The sequence below is a fragment of the Protopterus annectens genome, chromosome 6.part1 (assembly GCF_019279795.1).
Source record: "Protopterus annectens isolate FY-2018-M chromosome 6.part1, PAN1.0, whole genome shotgun sequence".
Taxonomy (NCBI): Eukaryota; Metazoa; Chordata; order Ceratodontiformes; family Protopteridae; genus Protopterus; species Protopterus annectens.
Window position 1 is genome coordinate 305,007,255 of NC_056738.1, and position 27,750 is coordinate 305,035,004.

The window sequence follows — 27,750 nt, forward strand, 5'->3', positions numbered from 1 at the left end:
TCATTAAAGACCCTATCTGCCGAATGAGTCCATTGTACCTTGATAGGAGCTTTTCCCTTGAGATGTGTAGTTCAAAAAATTAGGATCAAACATTCAGTGGTGCTCAGCTGGTGTAAGTAAAGCATACACCTTTCTTTTGGTAGAGCATTGAGGCAAGATTTTTATGAGCTCTATCTTTTATAGTTATGCTGTTTAGACCCCTCTTCCTTTAAGGTGCTCTAAGCAGTTACCTTTCACTATACCAAGTTTGCCTTTCTTACTATTTACAGTCAAACCTACCTGTTTTATGTATACAAACACAACCTGCACTAGAGGCAAAACATATTCCCAGTCTTCTAAGTAAAAATTGTATCTTACTATCCATAGTCATAGGAAAGAGCTTATTTCAGTTTCTCAGTTTTTGTATTTTCTTTTATTTAGTATCTTCTCTGATATCCTTAGCTGCTGCAATAGAATCCTTTTTAATTCATACTTCTAGATACTTCACTTTATCATGTCCCCATAAATATAAGTATTGCTGAACCAATGTATGTGTGGGTATGTAGTTAATAGCTATAGCCCTTGTTTTATCTTCATTAATTTTATATCCCCCCAAAAAAAGAAAAAATACAGAACTGTCTCAGAATGTTCCACAGCACTGAGATGTCCCTTTCTGGTTCTATCAGGTACAAAACAATATAATCTGCAAATAATGTCAACATTTCTTGAATACCATGCCAATTATATCCTTGAATTTCTGAGTCCCTTATTTTCTTTACCAATGATTCTAAATTTAACTCTAATATAGGGGAAATAAAATAGACAGTTTAGCAACCCACTAGTCAAGGAATGATTGCTGATAAATAAAGTCCAAAATTCTTTAATGTTGATATCTAGTAATTGACGAAAACGCTAAACCACTTTCAGAAAGAAACAGTTCTAATAAGCAGGCACAATAAGCCTGTGACCAGAAATTCCCAGCTTAAAAGGGCAGAATCCAGCCTCTCCTGCCACAAGAGTGCAGACCCCCAAACCTTCTTAATGTAGAATAACTGGCCTGAAGCCCAAGTGCTTAAACCAGAACTAATACACTTTTTGAATAGCAGACACAGCTTTCAGTCAGTAATTCCCAGCTTAGAAGGATGTAAGCTACCTGTCCTGCCACAACAGTGCAGACCACAAACCTTCTTAATGTAAAACAACCGGTATGAAGCCCAAGTGCTTAAACCAAAAGACTTAGAATAACAATTGCAATTTAATCAGGCTACTACCAAGCAGCAATAAGTGCAGCAGAATAAATAACATTGAGTACTTTTAAGAAGAGGCAAAAACAAAATAAAGTAGGAGGAAACACAAATACAGTAAAAGTAGATTATATATATATATATATATATATATATATATATATATATATATATATATATATATATATATTTGTTAGTAAAGTGCAAGGAGAGAGGAAGGAAGAACCTAAGTGGGTTGGCCTTCTCAAATCTTCTCTCTGTATTATGTAGAGTGAACACTAGACTCAGAACCAGACCAGTGTCTGGCATACAAGGCATTCTCTGACCCAATACTGATGTATTTACTCCACATCACAGAGTCAGATGGCATCATAAATACCCAGTTTACAGATATAAACCTCTTCTGCAATATCAACAGAATGGTTGGTTGGGATTGGTGTAGCACAGAGAATACTGCTGCTCTGGCACCGAATCCCCAACCATGTAAACAAAGTTCAACTTGTAACAATGGATGGGCAATATAAAATTTACTACAAGACTGCCCCTGTACTATTAATGGATAGAGGCTTACCTAAGTACTTACAATGCCCAACTATTGCAGCAAATCTGTTTTTTCTTACAGAAAATGTCACATTCCTATAAACTTGTGTTCCCAGATCTCACACCACTGAGTTGGAATGCTGGTGGGTGGTGTCTGTACTGTTGTTTGTGTTTTCTGCATCTCCAAAGGGAGTAATATTTTTTTTATTTTTGCATTTCGTTGTACACCATGCCTATTGTGTTTGTCCTTGTACAATTTTGACATGGTTTTGGAGTCTGTAATTATTCCCAGTTAGTCTTTGGATCACCAGTTTCACTGATTGCAATCTACTTTGCCCTGGTCTTATGAGAAATAAATGTCAAACATTAAGGGGCACAGCATGCCCCCCCCATGGCACTGCACTGGTGACAGGTTTACTGGGGGAGGTGGAGTCCTCACTTTTGGCCAAATTAGTTCTGTTGGTGAGGCTAATGTCATGCTTGTTATGAAACACGAAATGTGTTTTGTGTGCACTATTTATGTACCTCTCACTGAATTAACATTTGGTCTACAATGTTGTGTGTTAATAGTATGTTTCATCACTGTCAGTGGGTCAAATAAGGGATGTGTATGCCCTGGTAATAGATGTAATATTTTTTTCTTTGCCTTTTGATTGGTACATAATTTTATGATAATTTAAAAAATGGTCCTGTGTTACAGCGGTTGTGCTTGAAACTTGGACATGGTGGCTAGCTGCTGTGGACCACCTGCTTTGTGCCCATAGCAAGAACATTTTGACATGAGACTGCATTGAAAGAGCAGGATCCACAGACAGACATTCTCAACTGGTTGATAAATGAACCCTGATAGAGGAATAAGAAAAGGCATAGGATAGTAACTCAAATAAATAATGTAAAACCAGCAAACAACTAGCCCTGAACGGGTGCTGGTTACGTTGTTGGCACTAGCTAGAACATTTTTTCCATTTGCTAATATATGGTTTTCTAGTAGCAGGCTTTCTTGTCTCCATTAGTACCTACTGCACGTCCTCAGTAAACAGGTGCCTAAAAGGAGTTATGACTGCATCATCCATGCAGTCATTTGAAGGTAACTGATGCTGGGGTGTATCAATCACTCTTGTTCTTGTGTGAGTAGGTCCAGTCTGTGAGGAAGCTTGTGGTAATTGCCCTTGGCCATTTCCAAAGGAAGGGAGACCCATGTTTGCCTGGACCAGAAGGGAGTCAACACCATGATCTTGGAGGATTCCTTCAAAATGTTTTCAGTTATCTTACAGTACTTTTAAAATGACATGAATAAACAAGTGATCCATTTAAAAGTAAGTTACAGTCTTGAGAGTTCATTACAAGTCAATACTACTAAGTTTCCTGGAGATAAAAATAATAAAGCATTGACAACATTTACAAAATGCAACCTTTTTTCCACAAGGGAAATTATTTTCCCAGCAAAGGGAAGCACCAGCCCATCATTGATCCCCAAATGCTTCAGAAGAGTGTACTCTTCAGCAGAAGAAATACTTTTATGAGTCAGATTTTCGTGGAATGTCCAGATTTTTGACAACACTTTTTGGTGTGTTTGTCAGAAAATGTGTGTGTTTCTGGCAAATCAGTGGCATGATCTAAGGAAGGAAGACACTAAATAATGACTTATATTTGCTTGTCATACTTCAGAGCCTTCATACAATGCATGTTACAACAAACACAGTTACTCTATCAACTATCTAAGTTCACAAGAGCAATAATTATAATCTGTCCCTGTTTCTAAGTCTTTGTTCCCACCTTTGGATGGCATTTGTCCATATTTCTTACTGTCAGAGGTTGAGAGGTATGAACATTCCTTAATTTTTCCTTTTTTTCATGTTTTTAAAAAGTGCTCAGGTGATGCAGATCACACTGTTAGAAGCTCATCGCTTAGAAAGTATCGATTGGCATATTACAGTGCAGTGCTTTTTTATTCTTTAAATTTTTTTTTGGCTGTTGCTGTGACACCAGTAATTGTTAACTCATTAACTAGAAGGGTGTAAAGTAATATAATTGAAAATTCAAATAATCTCTCAGAATATATAAAACTTATTCATTTACTGTAGATTCAGCTCATTGATAACTGCCAAATTGGATTACTGGACGAGTACACGTAGCAGATGTATCAGCACATCATAATAATAGCATTATTTTATTTACATTTGTTGACCGTGAGTGTCCGACTGGACGTAGGTCCATTTTCAGCGGAGGCCCACAGAGAAAATATCTACAGTTAAAATATACAGAAAATAGTTACATTGGATTTACATAGCAATGAACAATCTGATCAACATAGCAATTAACAAGTACAAACATAGTTACAGATGAAGAACAAAGAACATCAGTACACAACTAGAATCTTTATCTGTGAAGTACTTAACAGACAGTAACAATTGTTACATTAAGTTCCTGCTCTATAAGTAGTTAGGCTTATGACCATCCGAGCTTGCAATAATCAAGGTAGCTAGTGGGGTGGAAAGAAAGGTAGTGGGTGTTTGGGGTGGGTGATATTAGAAGTGGAGTTGCAAGGGCATAGCCAGCATATTTTGAGGTGCACTTTTAGTAAAGTTTTGAAGTGGGTGCATGATGGTATGGAGGTAATTGTGGTTGGCAGGGAGTTCCCTAATTTGGCTATGGCACAAGGGAATAGTGCTTCTCTAGAAGAGTTATTGGCTTTAGTGACCTGTAAGTGATTTTTCTTGCTGGATCTTAGTGGTCTGGTGGTGCGATAGGGTCAGAGTAGATTATGGAGGGATGGGACTTTTAGTGGATGGCTTACTAGTTTGTGGGCGAGTGTGAGCTGATACCATTGAAGGTGGTGAGGGAGTTCAAGCCAGCCCAATTCAGCAAGTGAGAGACAATGGTGACCACAGTAGAATGGCCCTGGGGCGAATTAGGTGATTTTGGTGTAGCAGGTCTCTAGCTTGCTTAGATCGTATTGCCTTAGGTTGGTATATATTGGAGACTCATACCATAGGGTTGAGATAAGATGAGAATTTATTACTGAAATCTTTGCTGCTTTGGTGAGAAGTTGCTTATTTCTGTGTAACGCTCCTATATTTTTGTGGACTTTTTTTATGGTCATGGATATGTTTTTTTTTTGTCTTTCGGCTTTTTCCCGGTAAAAGATCGCCACAGCGGAACTCCAGTCCACTAATGATTGGCAGTAGATTTTTACGAAACGCCGACGTGCCAGCTCGACGCCCAACCTTCAACGAAGACACACCCATTTACGCATGCATGTCTTTCGAACACGACCCAACCGCGGGGAGGACATGCAGACTCCACACAGAAGGCACTCCCAAGCCAAGCTGAGAATCGAACGGGAGAACCTCTTGCTGTGAGGCAACAACGCTACCGCCGTACCAGTCATGGATATGTGAATGTCAAATTGTAGTTCATTGTCTATTTCCACTACAAGCAATTTGGTGTCTCCTGTTGGGTGTATAGTGTTGTCTTTTGCTGTGATGCTAAAGTGAGAGTTGTTTTGAGTAAGTTTGATGGGTTGGAAGATGAGTAGTTTAGTTTTGTTTGGGTTGAGTATCAATTGGCCATTGGATAACCAAGTTTCAACAGAGGAAAAGGCTTCCAGTGTGACTTCTTGCAGTTTGGGTTGGGACTGGTCTGAGCAGATGATGGTTGAGTCATCTGCATATTGTATGAGTGTGCCATGTTTGGTGGCAGAGGCTAGGGTATTGGTGCAAAGACAGAGGAGTAGGGGTCCAAGGATGTATCCTTGGGGAACCCTGATAGAGACAGGTAGTTGGGGAGATGTCACTCTGCCATACAACGGATTGTTTGCAGTCAGACAGGTAACTGAAACCAGTTGGTCACTGACTGAAAGAAGGATAGGTTATTGCAGACAGAGATGAGTTGGTTGTGTGGGACCATGTCAAATGCTTTAGAAAGGTCTAGGAAAGTACCAGAAGAAAGATAGGCATTGATATGATGCTGAAGGACAGTGTTAGTAAAGGTGAATAAGGCAGTGGTGGTGCTATGGTTTGGTCGGAAAGCATGCTGAGTATTGGATAATGGAGGTAGTTAGTAAGGAGGAACTTTGAGACAAAAGAGTGAATGCATCTCTGTTATTTTGGAGAGTGGAGAGAGAATAGCTATGGGTCGGTAATTGGTTAGTTTTGTGGAGGGGCATTGTATGTGATACTTTCCATAGTGTGCGAATGTAACTTTGACAGATATCGGTTAATCAAGATGTGTACTAGGTAACCAAAGCATCAGCTGCGTTTTGTAGGTATTCACTTGGGAGATTGTCTGCTGCTAATTTGGTGGGATTAAGTTTAGTAAAGAGTTTTTTTATGTTAGAGGTAGGAATAGGAGAAAAAGAGAAGACAGTGGGGAGATTACTAGTTGAAGGTGTGGATTGGAGGGGAGGGGGGTTGTGTTGTATAGCTAGTGATAGTATGGTTTGTGTGAAGTGTGTGTTGAATGAGGTAGCAATATTTTCGGAGGAGTGAGGGATGTTAGTAGGAGGGGTACTCACTTTACCTGGGTGGAGGATAGAGGACTATTTCATACATGTAACTGCATCATTATTTTTATTTGAGAGACCTTGATATTACAGATAGTCTGTCAGTTGCAGTAGGGCACTGAATTTGATTAGGCCATGCACAGGGATAAAGGCAAAAATCATACTAAGCAAAGCCGTTGTATGTATGAAGTATGTACTGTAAACCAAAAATACATTGAGCTCATGTAACTAGCAGGAACCAATTTCCATAGACACTCTTGCACAGTCACTGAGAAGACATTAATTGTTAGACATGAGCCTGAGTAGCAAGTGGGTGGTGACATGGCACAGGAATCACAATGTTCAAAATCCTGTGTGGCAGTTCTGCCCTCCTAACAGCGTTTATAGTCCAAGCCTTTGTACAGTGTGCTCCCTGTCACCTGTGCAGATGATGATAGCTGGTAACCTTGACACACTGTAACTTGTGTGAACATGTACTAATGTCTGATGCACAGTGTGAGACAGCGTAACATTATGCAGCAGTCACCAATTTGCTGGCAAAGGGGTTTGTGTGATGTGATGCATGTATTTTATGTATCCTTAAGTAATTTGTAAGGCCTACACCCATTTACACAAAGGGGAGAGCGCTATGACATGTGCTTTTGTATCTCAGGTGACAATATTTAGGAGAACTTGGAGTAAGATGTGCAATATTGCCAAAAGGGCACACAGCACTGGCTGGTACAGTGACTTGTAATAACGTAGACAGGAAAATTATGGAGTCAAAATTGTCATTCTGTACTCATGACACTGACAGTAGTATTACTCTGGTGTGCTTACTGCCTGACTTGACAAGTTTTAGTTAGTACAACTGCAAATTGGATGCTTCTTCTTCTTTCGGCTTTTCCCAGTTAGGGGTCACCACAGCGGATCACCTTGTCTGCTCATGATTGGCAGTGGAGTTTTACGGTGTCAAGTTGCCAGCCCGGCACCCAACATTCCATAGAAGGCGCACACACTCACACCTAGGGCCAGTTTAGAGTGTCCAATCCACCTGCAGCATGTCTTTGGGATGTGGGAGGAAACCGGAGCACAGGGAGGACATGCAGCCTCTGCACAGAAGGCACCGCAGCCAAGGATCGAACTGGAGAACCTCTTGCTGTGAGGCGGCAATGCTAACCACTGCACCACCGTGGCCGCTTGCAATCCTAATTTGAGTGAAGGGTGTAAACCCTCTTACGTGGTGTTTTCTGCGAACTGCACATGTATCTTTTGTTGTTTCAAAGAGACCCAAGTCAAATTAGTAATGTGAAAAATATGAATAACTGTGTTTGGCTGAGTAGTGTCTACTGCCAATTAACAGCTCATTTATGACCAGTGGAGCAGTAAGATTTGTAATATGCACAAAGAAAGGCAGGGAGGGCCTAAGTAAATTTACTAATATGGATAAAGGATTGCTAAATAGTTTCAGCTGAATTAGAGAAGATCATATTAAGCTCCCAAATGCCTCAGTTGTATGCATTATGCAAGTGATACATACATGCACAAAATAATTATTATACCATGATCCCCCCAAAACGTGCACGCTGATTGGCCAGCGTGCCCGTTGTAAATCGAGTTATACTAATGAAAAAAGGTCCGGTCACCCGGACTTTTTTCCATTAGTATAACTCGTTTTTTTAAAACACTGTCTCGCTATGTTAAATGGGTTTAACATAGCGAGACAGCTTTAAAATAAGCAACGGAGATCTCCGTTGCTTATTTTAAAGCTGTCTCGCTATGTTAAACCCATTTAACATAGTGAGACAGTGTTTTAAAAAAAACCAACGTAGTAAGCAAGATCTCTGTTGCTTTTAGTGACTTCGCTATGTTAAATGAGTCTTACAGACCGAGACAGTTAAAATAAGCAACGGAGATGTCCGATGCTTATTTTAAAACTGTCTCGCTATGTTAAACTCATTTAACATAGCGAGACACTAAAAAAAAGCAACGGAGATCTTGCTTTCTCCGTTGCTTTTGCCCACAGCTCTGATGTACTGCGCGCCTGCGCAGTACATCAGAACTGCCGCGGATGCCAGACATCTGCGGAAGGGCAGTAAACAGGCATTATACATATATGCCATTATTTAACAAAAGTAACAGTTTCTTTTCTTAAATAATGTCATGGTATAATAGCAATAACCCACTTCTGGGTGTGGGTAATGCTAAATTTACCCACGGTTGGCTTTGTGGGTAAATTTAGCATTACCCACACCCAGGCGTGGGTTATTGCTATAGTAGCCCCCCCCCCCCCAAAAAAAAAAATTCACTGCATGGAGTATGGAAAACAGTGAGTTTTCAGTACATAATTTTACTGTGCCAGCATCATAGACACAGATTTGCTATCTACTGTTTTACAGTCCTTCAACATGTGTGGAGATGATGAAAATGTCATGTTAAATACAAAAACAACATGTCACTAGGCTAATGTTCCTAAAAGAGATTGTAAAACACAAGTTAACATAATGTCTTGTAGAAATAAGGAGGAAATAAAAAGTGTACACAATGAAATAATCAAAAATTATCAACTGTTTTACGAAATTTAATTTGAAATTTTTTACATAAATCTTTCTGCTGCTGCCTAACAAATGATTCTGCAGGCAGAGGGGAAGACATTTGAAGTGACACTCCCTTCCTTTCTATTGTGAGCAGTCAGTTGCAGTGACAGTTTTCACACCTCTGCAGTAGTGTGGGAGGAGGGGACTGTCAATTCATGCTGGACTACAAAGGAACACTTAGAACAAAGGCATCCAATTTAGCTACAAGTCTGTCTGCTGCTAGATAACTTTAAATTATACTGCAAAGCAAGCTCTGATCTAAACATCAATGAGGGTGATTAGCAACAGAAAAGAAGCAGGTCAATGGCATGGGAATTCACAGTTACTTCCTTATGTCTGGCATGAGTCACAGAAAGGAGACTTGAAATGCTTTATGGGAAAGAAAAAGGCTTGAAGGAGAAGATCACATTGCTATAGCAAGCCCCATCGGTAGCCATGTTGTGGTAAACTAGCTAAAATTACTAATAAAGCACTTTTTAGATGTTAAAATAGGTCTGGAAACAAAGATAGACTGAAAAAAAACATTTTTAGTTCTAATCCGGAGTTTTCCTTTAAATGACTTAGTTCATTAAAATACTGACTATGTTGCTTGCCATTTTAAGTTACCTAACTGCATGCTTATACAATGCAAATAAATGGATGTCAACACCTTAATTATACCATGACCCCCCCCCCAAAACGTGCATGCTGATTGGCCAGCGTGCACATTGTAAATCGAGTTATACTAATGGAAAAAGGTCCGGTCGCCCGGACTTTTTTCCATTAGTATAACTCAATTTTTGAAACACTGTCTCGCTATGTTAAATGGGTTTAACATAGCGAGACAGCTTTAAAATAAGCAACGGAGATCTCCGTTGCTTATTTTAAAGCTGTCTCGCTATGCTAAACCCATTTAACATAGCGAGACAGGTTTTAAAAAAAAAAGCAACGGAGAAAGCAAGATCTCAGTTGCTTTTTTTACTGTTTCGCTATGTTAAATGGGTTTAACATAGCAAGGCAGTTTTAAAATAAGCAACGGAGATGCCAGACATCTGCGGAAGGGCAGTAAACAGGCATTATACTATGCCATTATTTAAGAAAAGTAATAGTTTCTTTTCTTAAATAATGTCATGGTATAATAGCAATAACCCACTTCTGGGTATGGGTAATGCTGTATTTACCCACGGTTGGCTTTGTTTTGTCCCGAGGGCGAACCACGCCAACCGTGGGTAAATCCAGCATTACCCACACCCAGGCATGGGTTATTGCTATATTATTGACCAGACAAAGGCAATGCTTTTATCACAGTTTCTGGCAATATATGTTCCTAGCATTTAAAGGGTTTTGGAATTAAATAATCAGGGATGGAGGCATACATCTCAACTGTCCAGATTTTTGCCTCTTAATTTGTTCTTTATAAAATGTGTGGTTTTCTGGAAATCATTGGGATGATCTGAGGACTGAAGTCACCAAATAATGACATACATTTGAGTTTCAGCAATAGCCATGGTGGTGCGGCAGTTAACGTTGTCGCCTCACAGCAAGAGGTTCTCCCGTTCGATTCCCGACTGGAGCGCATTCTGTGTGGAGTCTGCCCTCCCCGCGGTCGAGTGACGCTAAAGACATGCAGGTAGGTGCGAGCATGAATGGGTGTGTCTTTGTTGAAGGTTGGGCTGGCAACTCGACACCATAAAAATCCACTGCCAATCATGAGCGGACCGGAGTTCTGTTGTGGTGACCCCGAACTGGGAAAAGCCATAAGTACATTTGAGTTTCAGAATTCATATCCTCCAGAAAATGTACCGGTTATTCTAGCCGCTTTCTAAGTTTATACTAGAAACATTTAAAACATGTTCCTATTTTTGGTCCTTGTCCCCTCCACATTTCAGCAGGCGCTGTCCAGATTTCTTGCACTTAGAAGTTGATGAGAGATGATTATGGAAGAGCAGCTCAGAAAAACAGATCTGCAAATTCACCTTTTTTCAGCAAAACAACTACACATAATTATCTTGAATAGATTATAGCCGAAACCTAGAGTGCCAAAAATAAATGTCTAATACGTAGGCATTGCACGGTTTGTGATACTTCGAAACTTTGAGAAGACACAGAACAAAACTTTATCTGTACTGCATTTAAGGAAAACAAATTAGCAGCAGATCTGTCTAAAAAAAACAAACAAAAAACAAAACACTTGTAGCACTTGCTGTAGCAAACGCTATAACTATTTTAAGGCAGATGGGATAAGCACTAAATTATACAAATTTTGCAAAAATGTCTTCAGTCTTCTAGTAGCTTAGATTACATCCCGAGTTAAATCAGGCGTCTTTCTTGAAGAGGGATCTCTGCAGTCCGGCTCTGTCGCTTAACCCACACATCCCACGTATAAATAAGAAACACAAGAAAATAATGTACGCAGTTATAAATCGGGTATCGTGCTTCAGTGTAAAGCATTATCCTCGACCTCAACCGACAAATAACTATACTTCAAACAGTTGTACACATCTCCAAAGCAACGCAATTAAGAAACGTTTTATGCACGTGACGCAACTCATACTTGTCACGTGGAAGAGCCACTTATTTTTTGAATGAAGTTCGAAACTTCTTTCTGTCGGTGTAAATTACGGGAAATGAATAAAATGCGTGATAATTATTGTAACGTAGCAGTTGTTTCACTCTAAACATAAATTTGATTTATATTTATTATTCGGTGAAATTAATTGTTCAAAATAATTGTGAAAGTCCCAGGATGCTCTGCGGCAGCAGCATTATATAAGTTGCCCCCCGCCATAGTTTTAGTCTATTTGGGTTTGCGTTTAGAGGTATGTAGTTCTCTTTAGTTTTTTTTCTGTTAGTGTGAGTGCACGTGATATTTATGCATTGTTTGTGTAGATTTAATTGTAACGTATATATTACAAAAATGGAGAATTAGACCATTAAGCTTAGCTTATCTTTTAGTTGGAGCTGACCAAATAGGTGGCTGATAAATGTTTTGGCGTGATTAATGATGAAAACTGTAAATCACAGACCTGTTCTGAAACGCTGTGAGGATCTAAAACTTTCTGAACACGCTGAACCTCTATGGGCTATTAAGGCTTATAATACTGCTTAATGTAACTTATATATTTAGAGGCAGTCTAACTTGACGAATTACATCAGGCTGGCTTAAATTTGTAAACGTGGTTTCAGTAGTGCGTAGTACAAAAATAAGCTAAAAGTTTTTCGCACTATAGTGTTGACCTAGCATATTAGCTAAAGGAACGGTGAGTATTATGTTTTGTAGTGGAACAGTGTATTTCAGTGAAGTATATGGGGTGGACCTGTAGGCTGCAATTGGCGGTTGGATACCACGTTATGAATGAGGAATAGGTTACCTAGTAGGCCATGAAAGCCTGCAACACTCCTATGTATGTAATAGCTCCAACACATTTTGTCCGGAGGATTTTGGATGGGTTCCCCCGTAGTGGTATGATTGTTAGTGTCCCAAGTTTATTGCAGCTACTGGCAGTATGTTGGGCTACTCTTTTTTTTAAAACGCTCATAGTACTCAAAGTCTTTTTCCAAAAGGTGGACCACTTTTGTTACATAGAGCGAGTTGCTCTAATGTCGATGACTGGTTTAAAACGTGTTCCAAGTCGGAGGCTTGAAGTCACTGACTCGTTGGGGTTTCGCACTGAAGTCTTTAGAAAAATCATGCTGCTGCAAAATCTTTCCCCGCGGGTCTTCGTACTACCGATTGTTTTTGGCCTTGTGTAGACTTCTTGCACTAGAGCTGCCCCATACTTTCTATTTTCTCCATTTAAGCGTAATATTGTGGTACGTAATAACGTTCTTTACGTTATTTCTGTTTAGTTGCTATGTGCTCATGCTAATGTTTTTGGACCCGTTTTCCCATGTTAAGAATGGGATTCTATTAAATGCCCCCTTAATTCACAGTGCTTAAAACATTTTAAATTGACTGTTTCCATTAAAACAGTACCTTACTGTACTGTGGTGCTTTCACTTTCAAAAATTTATTGTGCCCTGGAAAAGTCTTCCAATTCATTATCGGGGCCACTGGATACAGGTGGCTTTCGGGCCATTTCCCTCCAAACTGTCATCACCATCAGTTTTAAAAACCCACCCATGGTTTGCCACAGCGCTTGGGTCCTTCCCCTACCCATACAGAAAGTAAGCTAGAGTAAGTAAACATTAACTTCTGCTGTGAGCTGTCAATCACAGCAGGTAGTGTATCAAATTACCCTTGGCATAGCTTGGGGGGGGGTGTTGCCATGGTAGCATTGCTGCCTCTCAGTAAGACTGTCCAGTTTGATTGTCAGCTAGAGCATCTTCTATGTGGAGACATGCATGATTGGGCATACCTTCGTTGAAGGTTGTGCGTCGGGGCTGGAAACTCTGCATGTAAAAATAAACTACCAATCAGTGGACCGGAGTTCCGCTGTGGCGACCCCTAACCATGAAATGCCAAGACACAAACAACTTTGACAGCTGGGGAAGTTGTGTGATGGGAGAGGATCAAAGTGGAAAAATTCTGACTTTAGCTGCAGTTTAGCCATTGTAAAAAGCAGAGTCTGTTCTGTGGCATTTGCACTATTGTAAGTAGTCATTGATGGCATGAAATATTACTTAAAACTAAATGACAAACTGCAGTGTATGCATATAAACTCAATGCAGTGACAGGAGCTTTGGGAAGAAAGGCCTATTTGGTGGTTTTTTTTTTTTTTTGACATGCACAGCGTTGTGGGATACCTAGAGGTAGGTCAGGATTTCTTCAAGATGCCAAACACCATGTGTGGTCAGACACAATTGTGTAAAATTTAGTCCTACAGTGGTAAAATATACGAAACACAAAGCCATAATGAAACCTGTTTGGGGGTGTGGCTGTCCTTTAAAGCAGGTGTTTCAGTGCAAGTTTTTACTTGGGAGTGAGTTAGTGTACATCTGGGTCTTGTTGGGAGGTGGTGCACTTTCAAGTGTTGCAAGGATGAAGAACACTGAACTCTCTCTTTCTGAAGTGCTCAGTGGAGACAACCCTTTACCAGATACTGAGTGACACTTGCTAGTGCTAGGGGTGCCTTTCTGTCCTATTCTTTAGAATACTGCTCTTAACTTGAACAGTGATTGTGATATTAATAGACACTGGTCTGTAGACCAGCATAGGATGTTACAAGGGTGGCTGCTGATTTCACCATCTAGCATTTTTAAGTATTAAATTTGGAGGGTGTGGAACAGTAGTCCCCTTAATATAATTTAACACAGTGCAGCATTTCCTTGCTTTGCTAATGGTTGCTGGCATTCCATATTGTAGTGGATTGTGCAATAATTGCACCTGTTATCAAAAATGGCAAAGGCCATTGTCACAAACTCAGACTATAAAATATATTAATTTCAATTGATCAAACTTTTCACTCTAACTTGAGTGTTTAATGTGCTGCTAACTAAATGATAGCCCCATGAATAAGCTGACATCAGCCACAGTCCTTGGTTACAATGTGCATGCATTGGAGGGTGTCCTAATCATGATGGGGGGGCTGTCAACCTTGTCACTAAACTTGGTGAGTCCCCCAATTTGTTAGGGGCACTTGTACTGCTACAACAGTGGTATTGCTGCAGCTTTTTAGGCTGAAACAAAAGTTGGCTTGCCCCCTTGGTGGGGTGGGCAGCAGAGTTTGTTTGCTTCCATTTGAAAATGGTACTTTGCTAAATTAAGTATACAAGGATCTAAAGAGGTTTACCTTTTTCATTTCAGAACGGTCCTTTTTCATTTCAGAATGATCCTGGGGAGTAAATGCCACACAGATGCTTTTCAGGTTGGTTAAAAAAATTAAGTGGTATCTTTTTGCTTGTACTGGCACCTCCATGTGATGACTGAAAGTCTCGTTCGACTGAGTTTTATGAAAGAAAACAAGCATGGTGGAGTTCTGATGGAGAGTGTGTAGTATGCACATCTTGATGCTGTTCAGTTTTTCCTAACAATTTGTAAACTCTTTAGCCAGCTTTCTTGCTGTTGAGCTATTATGTTAGTGACTTGTCTTGGTGTGCATAGTGTGCAGAAGTTAGGCAAGAGTTGGATATTCACAACCTGATACTGTTTCAGTAGTTGGAAATTACCCAGCCCTCACCATTCTGTAAGGGTTATAGAATCCTCCACACAAACCACTTTTCTCAAGGCAATTTAAAGTGCCTATGCAATTAGTTCTAGGATTATGTGCAGTGTAGCAACCCTACATTTGTCATTTTAGTGTGATTAATGTGGTAGATTTGACATGTTGTAGCTGCGTAGATGCTTCCATTGCACTATACTGCTAAATTACTTTTGACTCATCAAAGTGAACATTAATGATGCTCTGTTCATTCTTAATCAGGCATTTAGTACAGTCCAAATTGCTTTTTCAGCAAGAACCCAGGCCTGGGTGCACTGCAAGTCATGCACTAGACTATGGAGAATTTGGACTATATTTATTTTACAACTATTATATGGAGAGAAACTGAGCATACAAGCACTTGTCTTGGCCATCTGCTTTTATAGCTTAGAAAGAGTAGATGGCAAACTTGCTAGCAATTTCTGTGATGCATTTAAGTGCTCTTACAATGAAATTGGGCAGCAATTCTTGTCAGATCAGGTGGAATAATCCACGTGGCAGGACCAAGCCTATGAAACATTTACTAAAAGGGCCTTCACCTAGAGGTGAAGTGGGGGTGAAGTTACTGGGAGACAGTTGACATTGACATTTGGCGAACTGTTGTAAAATTGTGGATAAGGGGCTTTAGTATGGGTTGCTTCATCTTAAGACAGATGACCTAGGCTGCCTTCGACTGAATTAATATGTGGGTTAATCCCAAGTGTTAGGTCCATAATTGCAGCTGTTCTGTGATGATTACCAAGACAAGCATATGTCTGACTAGTGTTTTGATGTCTCCTTGCATCTGAGAACAGCACATAAATGTTAAAACAATGACTAGCAGAATATCTAACACTTATTCCTTCTCCTTAGGTTATGATGGCCAAATGCTCCTCATCCATGTATTTGGACAAACTGAGGCTTCAGTCTTTGTAAGTATTGCTGAGAATGTTTGGGATGGCTTGAGAGATTAGATTTGCCAAAACATTTCAGATTAATGTACATGTTTGAAAGGATGAAGATGGGTTAAACCCTTAAGTGGACGGCTCTGCCTCATGGCATTGAAAGTCACCAAAGCTCTGATCAAACTAGGGAGTTGCACTTTACTTGTGCTAGGGTGTAGTACATTAGTTGGCCAGAAAACTTCTGCTTTAGTTATAATCTGGGGTGCATGGTACTGGTTGGGTCAAATGTAAATCACTTTACAGAAACTGAACATAGCTGTGCTGCATTAGAGGGGAAATTGCTTTGGTCCGAGATTGAAATGGCTTCATTTCCTTTTTTTTTTAGATCGGCCATCTCAACTGGGTGAAATGTACTTGGTAAGTGTTTAAACTTGCATTTTTACTGTCATGTCATCCCAATGATGAAATAAGTTATCTTACATGCTGAGTTGGTTCCAGAGCCTGTAAAGGTGAACCCACTGGTCCCACCAGTGTGAAATGAGGATAACTGGTTCAAAACAGAACTGTCTGATGGGATGCAGCTTTTCACTTGAGTCAAAATCTTCAAATGAGTAAACTGACACTTGTGTTTGAACTTGATTTGATGCTACCCTTGATATTAGCATGTACACTACCTGTCCCTAAAATTGTATTCACTAAAAGTTTATTAGGGGCTGTGGTTTTGACTTGACACTTCATGGGGTATCTTGGTTATGTAGCACTTGTAAGCAAAGCTGCAGCTTCCCTACTGTATCTGGGCTGTGAAAGCTCATGCAAATAGGCCACTTGCCAAAACTAGTCTCTTCAATCCTTGTGTTGGGTAGCTTTTCAGCTGTAGTAATAGTCCACAAAGCTGTACTTCCCTTTCATGGTAATTCTCAGTGTCATGGCTGATCTAGCTTTTATAAGATTCCATGAAGAGCTTGGAAGCCAGTAAGGCTGCTTGAGATAAACTGGTAAGTTCAACCATTTAGTGTTCACCAGTTCTGTAGTTTGTCCATAATTCTCTCTATGCTTGGTCCAGTTTCAGTGATGAGTCTCAACTTAGCTCACTATGAATAAATAATGACTAGTTTTGAACATCTGAGAAACTGGTTAAATCCTTGGGTTGCACCTGTGCATGTTCAGTGGTGTTATGAAATACTGTTACACTACAGCTGCAGAGTTACTAACAGAAGTGGCCCTGTGCTGCCCTACAACTGGAGATATGCCTTTTTAAGTGGCTGCCTTGCCCCTTTCTGAGTTAAAGGTTAGGAATATCTGTAGTATGTGTTGTGGGACAGCAGGCCTTGTCTTATCACATCAGTCATTTGGAATTAAAGACTGCTTTACTCTTACTTGGCATTTGGTTTCTGCTAAATGATGAATCATTTGGAATCTCGTTCTTCTGAATATTGATGAGATCTTTAAATCTGAAAGCAGTAACTGCCTGCTAGTCTGCCTTGATATTTCATGCTGGTTGTGAGGTTGGCAAAGGTGTCTACTTGGTGTAGAGCTGTTTGTCATGAGCTACCTGATTAGGCTTAAAAATGCACCACAGGCTGTTGAGCCTATAAGCTGTGTGCCTGTTTAAGCTGCAAGTGCAATATATATATGAAGGGTGCCTGTGACTGCTGAACAGTTTCATATCTATTCAGGCCATGGTTTGGGGGGGGGGGGGGGGCTCTTGCAAAGGAGGGTTTTGGCTTCAGATTTCCAGTAGCAACTTTCGACTGTCACAGTATTTACTGGTCTGTGATGAACAGTTACCGCCCCAGTCTGAGTTTTAATGAATGACTGGTATGTTCTGAGACCAGCAGGATTAGCAGGCTTTGACTTTAATGCATTTTTGTTTTTAATTTTAGGTCTTGCTTTTAATGTTGCCATTGACAAGTTTGGGCCAGTGCTGAACTACTCGAGTGGCTTGAGTACAACTGCATGTAATGCAAGGTCAGGAATTTTTTAGTATGTCTTGCATGGATTCAATACATTTGAATTGCATATTCATCCATATAAATGTGCTATGATGTTAATTGGTACCGCCCCAGTCTGACTTTTCAGTGATAGAGTGGTGCATTCTGATGTTTGTATTGTGCTTTTTAACCTGTCCAGAATCTCCAGAAGGTGTTAAACTGAATGCTGCTTATTTTTTCCCCCTGATTTCAGGCAACTTCTGTGATGTGGACCTAGACTATAGCCATATGTGACTCCTGTGACATGGAACTAGAGACTTGGCCATATGTGACTTGAAGTGTACCCTGCTGAAGGAAGCAAAGTTGGCTGTCCGATTCTAATGTTTCATGGGAAAGTCTGCAGTCTCATGGGGATATACAGAATGCAAGCAATTTAGGAGCCTGGGGGTTTGTCTATTAAAAATGTAAAAGTAAATGGTTGTCTTGATTTGGTCGTAACAGATTATCCAGTATAATAAACAAGTTTGGTAAAGCTTGACAGTTTCAAATTTTTGTGCTTCTTTAATTGGCAGGAAGTAAACTACTTTTCTATGGTAAGTAGTGTAAGTTGGTGAAGGTGAAAATGCCCCATTGGCAGATGAAATCCTCAATGTATGGGTAAATCTGGTGGCCTAATGGTTAAGGTGTTTGCCTTACAAACACAAGGTGCAGCGTTTGAGTCTTACAAAGGACAATTGGCTAGGCTTAAAATGGCTCAAGGGCAGTTAGCTTAATACTAATCTATGAACCTATACCTTTCATCCTCTTGGAGCAAGAAATGTAGGCAAACCCACCTTTGTCCCATGGTGGGGACCTTGTTGCTCTTGCAAGCTTGGTTGAACATTTGCAGTAGCATGAATTTTTCTGAAGGGTTTGTCTATCCTCCATTTTCTAGCTAAAATGTTTTGCCAGAAGGACCAACATAGCCACATCTGGATAGGCTGTGAATCTGTATAGTTGAGGTGTGCTGGGTGCACTTGTGGAAGGGTACAGTAAGTTGGCTTTGTCGGTTTTGTTCCAAACCCTTGTTTCTACATGCATTTATTGGGTTGTTGAAGGTTGAGTATCTTGGCTGGATTGCTTTTGTTGGTCCTGTGCTGGTGGGACAAGTTTCCTTTTTGGCTTAATTGCCAGCACTGCTCCGTGTGGCCATGAGAGTTTTTGCCAAGTAATGGCCACTTTTTTTACTGCTTGTGGTCCCAAGGTGCATCTTAAAAGCAGTACTATTTAGTTCCCGTCAAAGCTCCCAGTTCTCAAATCATTGGGATACTTAAGATTATTGGATTTTGTGTGGCAGGGTTGGTTAAGGAAGACACTACTTGTGAACTAAGTGTGCAGCTGCTTTCCTTTAGTTTTGCTTAAGTGTGCAGCTGCTTTCCTTTAGTTTTGCTACTGCTTGCACAGTTAAAGGACAACTATAGGAGAATTACAACTTTCTGGGGGTAGACATCCTCTAGAAATCTTGCCCATAATGCACTAGTGCCCATAGGACTGTTATGACTGTTCATTCACTTAGTGAACAGCTTATTTTGAGTGTGTTGTCTTGTGCCTCTTACAAATGTTTCCTGCTGATAGACTTTATGAAATAAGCTTCCTAGACTACCAGCTTATTGAGATTTTTACTCTACTTTGATCTGCTTCATTTAAGTTGCTCCTCCCATATTCAAGTCCTCATAGCAAGAGTATCCCATTTCCCACCCTGCAATCAGCTTTGTGTGAGTACAGTCTGAAGTGTTCCCTCCAGCACACCATCTTAATTGCACATTCAGCCATTTTAAGTATTCCTGAAAACACTGACAATGGTCAGTCTGCAAATGTATCATTTACTTAGAATTATCTGCCTTGCCAGTTGAACATGCCACTGCCACCTAATTTGTGTAAGTGCTACTGCTTTTGTATACACATGCACAGTTATGCAGCAGTACTTTTTTTCATGCTATGCAGTGCCTACTGTCTGTGCAAGCTGGTTCTTGCATACTGTTTTCCACAAGCTTTTTCTCCACTGATATCCAAAATTTGACACTTTGTGAAGAAGCTAGGGAAACATGACTACCTGCAACAAAAACTTGCATATAAATCCTATAAACGGTAGGGATCAAACATGAAGGCAGTTTGGCATAGCATCAACATAACCAAATGTAATAGTATTTGGTAGGAGTATACACATGTCAACTTGTATATGTACAAAGAGCCAGTGGCAACAATACTGTAAAACTTTAAAGTTGGATATATCAGTTATACAGAACATGCCTTTCAGTTAACTTGGCATTTTAAGTGCTTAACTTGTGAAGGCTGAATAACAATGGTTCTGGCCTTCATTTAGTGCAAGTACCATAGAGGAAACACAATTCTAACAGTTTTTCACATGCTGCTCGTCGCCAAACAGTTGTCCAAAGTATGAACAGGTCGTAGTAGGTACCTTATTTTTTTTATATATCCACTATCTGACTATTACTGGTTTCTTGAAATGTATACTAAACATTGCTCTTTGCGAGTAGCATAAAGCACTTCAAATGGGAGGCAGACAACTTCACACCATATTGTGGCTTTTGTATAAAACTATGAAATATACTGAAGTACAGATGTCCTGCTCCCTGTATTGAGACTGGCTTCCATGTACAGTTTAATTGGTATGTATACTTGGTAAGAACTTGTGTGTTCTGACATACTGCACCTGCAATGCATTTATGAAGCACCAATGGGAACCCTTCAATATCACTAGCTACTTTTCATGTGTAGCAGCCTTGTATCTAGATCTGTTATCTCTACTGAATTAGCCAGGTACTGTTGGCAAAATGATTTGACCCCAATTCATGTGTTGTAATACTTGCTGCTTTTTGCAACACCTGTCTTGTAAATTTGTAGTGTTTTAGCAGAAACTTCATGTGTTCTTCCTCCACTAGCTGATTGTGGTGTAATTTGAATACACTACAGAAAGCATTGTGCCCAATATTGGCCAGTCTCTCTCTCTTTCTAGTAGCCTTGGTTTACCTTCAGTATCTATGTTCAGTGAAAGCTGGATGTAAAACTTCATCTGCCAAATGGGAAATGAAAATTGCTACTGTCAGTTCACTGAAGGGATTTAGCTTGCAAGTGGTTGTCATGAGGCTGGCCATTGTAAGGGCAGTTGAGCCATGCTACTTTGGGATCCAGAGACTACTGGAAGAAATGATGTGGGAATTGAGCCTTCAGAAGGCAGTGAGGGTTCATAGATTAGTACTAAGTTAACTGCCTTTGTGGACCATTTTAGGCCTAGCCAATTACCCCATGTAAGAATCAAGCTCCTGCACCTTTGGTTTATAAGGCAAAATGCCTTAACCATTATGCCAACCTCCCACCAGGGATAGCAGAATTGGAGACTCATGGCAATTGCATTCTAGTGTAATGTTTCAGCATTCTTCAGCCTGTCCCACAGGGTGTGATACTGAGACTGCATTCAAATAAACAGTTGCAGGACTAGATAATTTAGGACTAAAATTGGTAGTACTAGGTAGCTTGACTGCACATATTTGGACAGAATAGGAAATGAAGGCTGCCTGGCTCCACATGGGTGGGGCAACAGTTATAAGTGAGGCCTTGCCTGACTGTCGGGCAAATGGCTTGATAGTGAGCACATTGTTTAGAAAGAGGAAGTAAAGTTCTGTACAAGAGTAGCCAGTATGCATTGCAGGATTGGACTACGGTGGTGTAATTGGTAGCCACAGTAAAACAGAGAAGGCCCACACCATAAACCACTGGTTGCCACAACCCTAGGAGATTGCTAGGCTAGTGACCTGGAGCTTATTTTTGAGTCTAGTAGTTTCAACCCAGTGTAGTCATGGAAGTTGACTGGAGAGAAGGTAGGACTGTTTAAGGAAGTACTCTGGCCTCCAGCACCCCAAGAAAAAAATGCTTTGGTTGAATGGCAGTGCCTCAAACTGGGGATTACTAAAACAGATATGTTTAAGGTAAAGTACAGTTATCTACCTACCATAAATGTAGATGTTCGAGGATCTCCATTGCTGCAGTCCTGACATAAGGGTATTCTGCTGCCCACCATCGGCCCGAATACCAAAGGGCTAGAACCGGCGTCGGTCATCGGCGCTCGAGACTGACATCAGTACGGGCCAGTACAAATGCGCATGACAGATGCCATAACCTCAGTCTTGCCTCAGACGTCAGAATGCAAAAAACACCACCCAAACCCCAACCTAAAAAGAAAAAGGGGGAAGGAGGGAGGGAAAATTGGACTGCAGCAATGGAGATCCTCTAACATCTACATTTATGGTAGGTACAAAACTGTACTATGTTAGTCTCCCATTGCTGCAGTCCTGACAAGGGTAGAATCCCAGAGCAATGGAAAAAAGGGAGGCTGGTCAACTAAAGAGTATTAGGAGCTGCTGACATGCCCTGTAAGATTGCAGTGGCAAACCCAGCCCTAGACCTAGAATAAAGAGGTAAATGATAATGCTTTGTAAAGGTATGTACAGAACTCCAAGTAGCTGCTTCTAGAATGTCTTTAGTAGCTACCCCTCTCAAAAAAGCAGTAGAAGTGGCTGTAGCCCTAGTAGAATGAGGCCTGATCCCAGCTGGAACATCCTCACCATGATTAACAAAAAGCAATACAATGGCTAATCCACTTGGAAATAGTTAGTTTCGAGACAGCTTTCCCTCGTGAAGTCAAAGCAAAAGAAACAAATAATTGTTGATCTTCTGAACTCTTTGGTTCTGCTCAAATAATACCTCAACTGCCTATGTATATCCAAAGAATGCAAAACTTTTTCCTCTTCATTTTGGGGGTTAGCATAAAAAGTAGGCTGGTTCAATGCCACAGTAAAAATCACTTTAGGCAGAAAAGTAGGATTAGTATGTAAGGAAACCCTGTCAGTGTGAAAAATCAGAAAAGGTTCCACTGCCATGAGGGCATGTAATTCAGATACCCTTCTAGCAGAAGTAATAGCCAACAAAAAAGCAGTCTTCCAAGACGAGAACTGCAATTCAGCTGTAGCTGCAGGTTCAAAAGGAGGCAGTCAGCTTTTCCAAAATAAAATTAAGATCCCAGGTAGGAGTAGGAGCCCTCCGTGGGGGTCTGATATTCTTTGCCCCTCTAAGAAACTGTTTAACCAATGGATGTGAAAATAAAGGAGGGTCACAATCATAGTGAGCAGAAATAGCTGCAGCATGCACTTACAGAAGAGAAGGATAAACCCTTGTCCAATAAAACAGTCAAAAATTGCAATGTACAACTCAAATTAGGCAAGTCGACATCAAAGCCTTTAGCTGAACTCCAAAGAAAAAATCTCTTCCATTTACCAGCATAAACTTTTCGAGTACTAGGACGCCTGGCTTCCAAAAGAACATCCAAAACTTGTTGAGGGAGCTGAAGGTCCTCCTTCTCTAAAACAGAATGCGCCAGGCTGTCAGGTGCAGGGAGTGCACCCTGACATTGAGAAAATGTTTTCCTGAGACAATAAGTGAGGAATCTGTGGCAATGGCCAAGGTGGTACATGAATCAAGCTCCTCAACAGAGGGTACCAATGCTGACTAGGCCAATCCGGTGCTATAAGTATCATGCAAGGCTTGTCCCTCCTGACTTTCAACAGCATCTTTGGAAGAAGAGGCAAAGGAGGAAAAGCGTACACGTGAAGGTTGCTCCAACTGAAGGATAGTGCATCTATTTTCCAGGCATTTGGATGAAATAGCCTTGTGCAAAACAGTGGCAGTTGGAAATTCAGAGGAGAAGCAAACAGATCTATGTCCAGAGTTCCCCAAGCCATTGTCAACTGAAGAAATACCTGAGGGTCCAATTTCCATTCGTGAGGATCCACAATCTGCTCAGAACATCTGCTAAAGAATTTTGTGCTCCTGGCAAACTGTGCTCCAAGAGTAATGTGCAGATTCAAAGCAGTTTCCCACAACAGCATTGCTTGTCTGCAGAGGATAAGAATGAGTTCCCCCTTGCTTGTTGATGTACCACATGACAGTCGTATTGTCTGTTCGAATCAACACCAGTCCTGGTTGAAGTAGGCTTTTGAATCCCTCCAAAGCAAATTGAACTGCCAGCATCTCTTTCATGTTGATATGCAAGTGAAGTAGCTCTGGGGCCCAAAGGTCTTGAATCCATTTTCCTCTGAAATGAGCTCCCCAGGCTGACTCAGAGGTGTCTGTCGTTAATATCTGACTTGCCTCTGGTTGGGTCAGAGAGCCTCTTGTTTAGGTGACATTCCTGAGCCCACCACAGAAATTCTCTCTGAATGCAAGGTAGAATCTGAATGACAGTGTCCAAATCGTGGCAGTGTTGAGTCCAAACGTTCTTGAGATACCATTGTAGCTTCCTCATATGCAGTTTGGCATTGGGAAGTACTAGAATGCAAGATGCCATGAACCCCAAGGCTTGAAGGACTGTCCTTGCAGTCAGCCTGGACATTACTGATAGCTGTTGGAAGTATAGGTGAAGATTCCTTTGTTTGTCCAGGGTAAGAAATGCCATGTGAGCAGCTGTATTTAGTTTCACACCCAGAAAACACATCTCTTGTGAGGGTACTAGACTGGACTTGTATTCGTTCACAGAATACCCTAGGCATCTGAAAACTGTCATTACATACTGCAGATGTTGAAGTTCGTGCTTGCCTTGAGCCAGAATCAAACAGTCGTCCAGATAAGGATAAATTTGAATTCCTGCTAGCCTGAGAAAAGCTATTACTGGAGCCAGGACTTTCGTGAATTCCCTGGGCGCAGTAGACAAGCCAAAGGGCAATGCAGAGAACTGATAATGCAAATTCCCATTCCGAAACCTCAGGAATTTCCTGCAACTGGGCCTGATAGGAATGTGAAGATAGGCCTCTGAGATCCAGAGTCACCATCCAGTGATCTTTGCCCAGCATAGGTAACAGCTGTTGCAGTGTTAACATCTTGAGTTTTGGAATTTCCAGAAAGGTATTTAGAATGGACAAGTCCAGAATTAGTCTCCAAGTATGTCCTTTCTTTGGCACCAAGAAAAGACTGGAATAAAACCCCGTGCCTCTTTCTGCAGAAGGTACTTCCTGTATTGCTTCCAACTGAAGCAGAGAAGAAATTTGAGTCTGCGCTTCCAGTCTTTGCTGATGAGGCACATCCGGCATACCTTTGAAAGGAGGGAATGTGTGAAAATAAAATTTGTAGCCTCTATTATGTCCAATACCCATTTGTCTTGGGTAACCAAATGCCAATTCCTTTTGAAAAATCTCAGTTTTCCTCCTAGAGGGCCTGCCAGCAAGGCAGTCCGGCAGCTGAAGACACGGGTCATTGGGTCTGTTTCCGAAAGGACTGACCCCTGCCCTCCCCAGCAGAAGGGGTAGAAGAACTCAAAGACCTAGAAGTAACAGGGCCCTGAGAGGAAGCCCTACCCCTACCTCGCCTCTACCTGCCCCTAGACTGATAATCCAAAGAGGGGAAAGACCAACCCTTAGCAGGCCAATTCCTACTGAACTTAGGGGGCTGAACCTGTAAAAAATCCTTAACTGTCTGCATAGACTTAGCTTTTTCCTCCATTTTTTTTCAAAACTGATTCTACTGGAGGACCAAAAAGAACATCAGATTACAGAGGAGCATCCATAATTCGAGCCTTAACATGCTCTGACAAGGTCTGATCTTTAAGCCAAGCATGCCTACGAATAACTGAACTAGTAGCAGCCACCCTGGAAGAAGCCTGTAAAGCATCAAAACCACACTGCAAAGAATGCTTACCAACTTGGTCTGAAGCATGCACTAAATCCTGAAGCTCCTTACATTCAATACATTCAGCTAAAGCATCTACTTTACATTTCAATTGGCCCAGCAAATAATTTTGATACCGGAGCATATGAAACTGACAATTTAAAGCTCTCATAGCCAAAGTGGAAGAGGTATACAGTTTCTTACCCCACCTATCCAGGGCCCTAGCATCCTTGTCTAGAGGAACTGGATTTCTAACCACAGAAGCCCTAACCCCTTTGGGGCCTTGAGTAACAGTTTCTGGATCAGCCCTAGGACTCTTATATACAAGTACTTGTGAGCTTCCGGAACCCTGTAGTATCTATTTGGTTTAACCGGGGCAGGAGGCAGAGAATCTGGGTTAAGGGCAGCCTCAACACATCCTGAACAACTTCCAGTACAGGGGGAATAGCCAAGGGCCTATGCTGAGGCAAAAACAAGAATTCCCTTAGTCTACGAGAATCAGAATAATCCTGGCCCTCCCATTTGAAATGTTCCCTCATGGAATGCAAAGTCTCAGAGAAAGAAAAATCTTCTGGAGGGGACGCAGAGGGAGTAGAGTCCTCAGCCTCCGAATCAGAATAAGGAGGGAAATCCTGAAGTTCTTCTACAGAGGAATCTGACTCATTGGAAGACTGAACCAAACCCTCCAACTCTGTCTCTACCCTGGGCCTCTTCGCAGGGGGGGGGGCATAGAACCCCTAATTAAAGTAATCAAATCTTCAGCCATCTTTAACATGTGCTTTCTAGGAGCTGGACCCTGGGGACTAGCACCAGCAGGGGCAGACTTAGACTTAGAATGGGCTCTGCTCTGAGAAGGAGGAGGCCTAACTACCCTATGAGGGGAGGGAACCACTGACAATAGAGAAGCACCCTCAGCCAGGCCTAACACAGGAGAAGCCACTTCCTGCAGTAACAAAGGCTCCCCTTGAGACTCAGGTAAACCTTCAGAAGGAGCCGCAGAAGTAGCCAGTGGTACAACAGAACCGGCGTCTGGAGTGGATGCCTCATCCTGTTTGGACCGCAAAGACTTTTCTTTGCGTTTCTTAGAAGAACCAGTCGTTGGAGAATCCGACGGCATGTTATAATTACAACGTTTACCAAACACCAGCCTAGCACAGTCCAACCGACGTTTAATAGTACGCTTGTTAAAAGTAGCACAAAAGCGACACCCAACAACGTCGTGCTCAGGCCCTAAACAAGGAATGCAGAGTGAATCGTAATCCCTATGAGGAATCTGTTTCCCACAAGAAATACAGTTATTAACTTTCTGACATCCGTCAATACTGAGGCAAGAAAAAGACAAGAGTGTCCCCAACGGGGTACTTAGCTCAACTTGGTCTCCGGTCTGAAACTCGAAAACTGACAATTCCAGAACGCCAAACGGCACTTGCAAATGCTGCTTCTGCTTAGGACCACGCGGCAAGAAAGACTGAGGTTATGGCGTCGGTCATGCGCATTTGTACTGGCACGTACTGATGTCAGTCTTGAGCGCCGATGACCGATGCCGGTTCTAGCCCTTTGGTATTCGGGCCGATGGTGGACAGCGGAATACCCTTATGTCAGGACTGCAGCAATGGGAGACTAAGAACATCTGTCTGTTAACCGTGGCAGAGTTACACAAACAATGCTCCTGTTCATTTTATAGAATCTCAACTTTATAATGTCCAGAACAACCTAAAAAGCAATATGTTGGAGGACACTATCTCAAATTATTTAATTTTGTCCAAGCAATTAAATGATCAGACCTTGCTTTTATAGTAGCAATCTCATTAATGTATTTCACAAGATGATTCTACTCAAGACGGGAGTAGATGGGATTTCCAATTTCTAGTCTGAGTTTCTCTTTTGAGAGGAGTAAGAAGTTTTTAGGAAAGACTTTAAGAACCTTTAAAAGGATAAGGCTGTCAAATTATACAGCTGTAATTCTATAAAGCTTTACAAAGATTTTAAGTCTAACCAAAATGGGAAAATTTTGCAGTTAACCATGTCTATCCAGTCAGCATTGGTGTTCATATCTCCAGCATTTCATTTACTCTTGTATGTCATTGTTGTCTGTATGGGGTGGAAACATCTCTGGGGCCCCCCCAATTGTTGAAGAACATTTACTTGAGGTGACAACAAAATTAAGACTTCCATGGATCCTGACAAAAAAAAACAACCCTACTATAAACCAACTGTATTTGAAGTTTCAGATTGTAATGGATGCAAGAACTGTTCATGG

At 41.1% G+C, this 27,750-nt stretch overlaps 1 long non-coding RNA gene and 5 other non-coding genes across 8 annotated transcripts; all 6 read left to right on the top strand.

Annotated features, from left to right (window-relative positions):
• Nucleotides 1-11,585: 11,585 nt before the first annotated feature.
• LOC122805522 lies at nucleotides 11,586-18,313 on the top strand. 3 transcript variants are annotated; one of them, XR_006365378.1, is made up of 6 exons: nucleotides 11,586-11,641; nucleotides 14,569-14,629; nucleotides 15,815-15,873; nucleotides 16,232-16,263; nucleotides 17,730-17,814; nucleotides 18,031-18,313. It is a non-coding gene; the product is annotated as an uncharacterized LOC122805522 (long non-coding RNA). The 3 variants fall into 3 exon arrangements; XR_006365377.1 differs by lacking the exon at nucleotides 16,232-16,263 and having other exon boundaries at nucleotides 11,588-11,641; XR_006365379.1 differs by lacking the exons at nucleotides 11,586-11,641; nucleotides 16,232-16,263 and adding an exon at nucleotides 12,058-12,082.
• LOC122805702 lies at nucleotides 13,796-13,873 on the top strand. The gene has a single exon (XR_006365410.1). It is a non-coding gene; the product is annotated as a small nucleolar RNA SNORD26 (small nucleolar RNA).
• On the top strand, nucleotides 16,300-16,423 carry LOC122805705. Its single transcript, XR_006365413.1, has one exon. It is a non-coding gene; the product is annotated as a small nucleolar RNA SNORD22 (small nucleolar RNA).
• LOC122805701 lies at nucleotides 16,910-16,977 on the top strand. Its single transcript, XR_006365409.1, has one exon. It is a non-coding gene; the product is annotated as a small nucleolar RNA SNORD29 (small nucleolar RNA).
• Nucleotides 17,241-17,306, top strand: LOC122805703. The gene has a single exon (XR_006365411.1). It is a non-coding gene; the product is annotated as a small nucleolar RNA SNORD30 (small nucleolar RNA).
• Nucleotides 17,613-17,681, top strand: LOC122805704. The gene has a single exon (XR_006365412.1). It is a non-coding gene; the product is annotated as a small nucleolar RNA SNORD31 (small nucleolar RNA).
• Nucleotides 18,314-27,750: the final 9,437 nt, after the last annotated feature.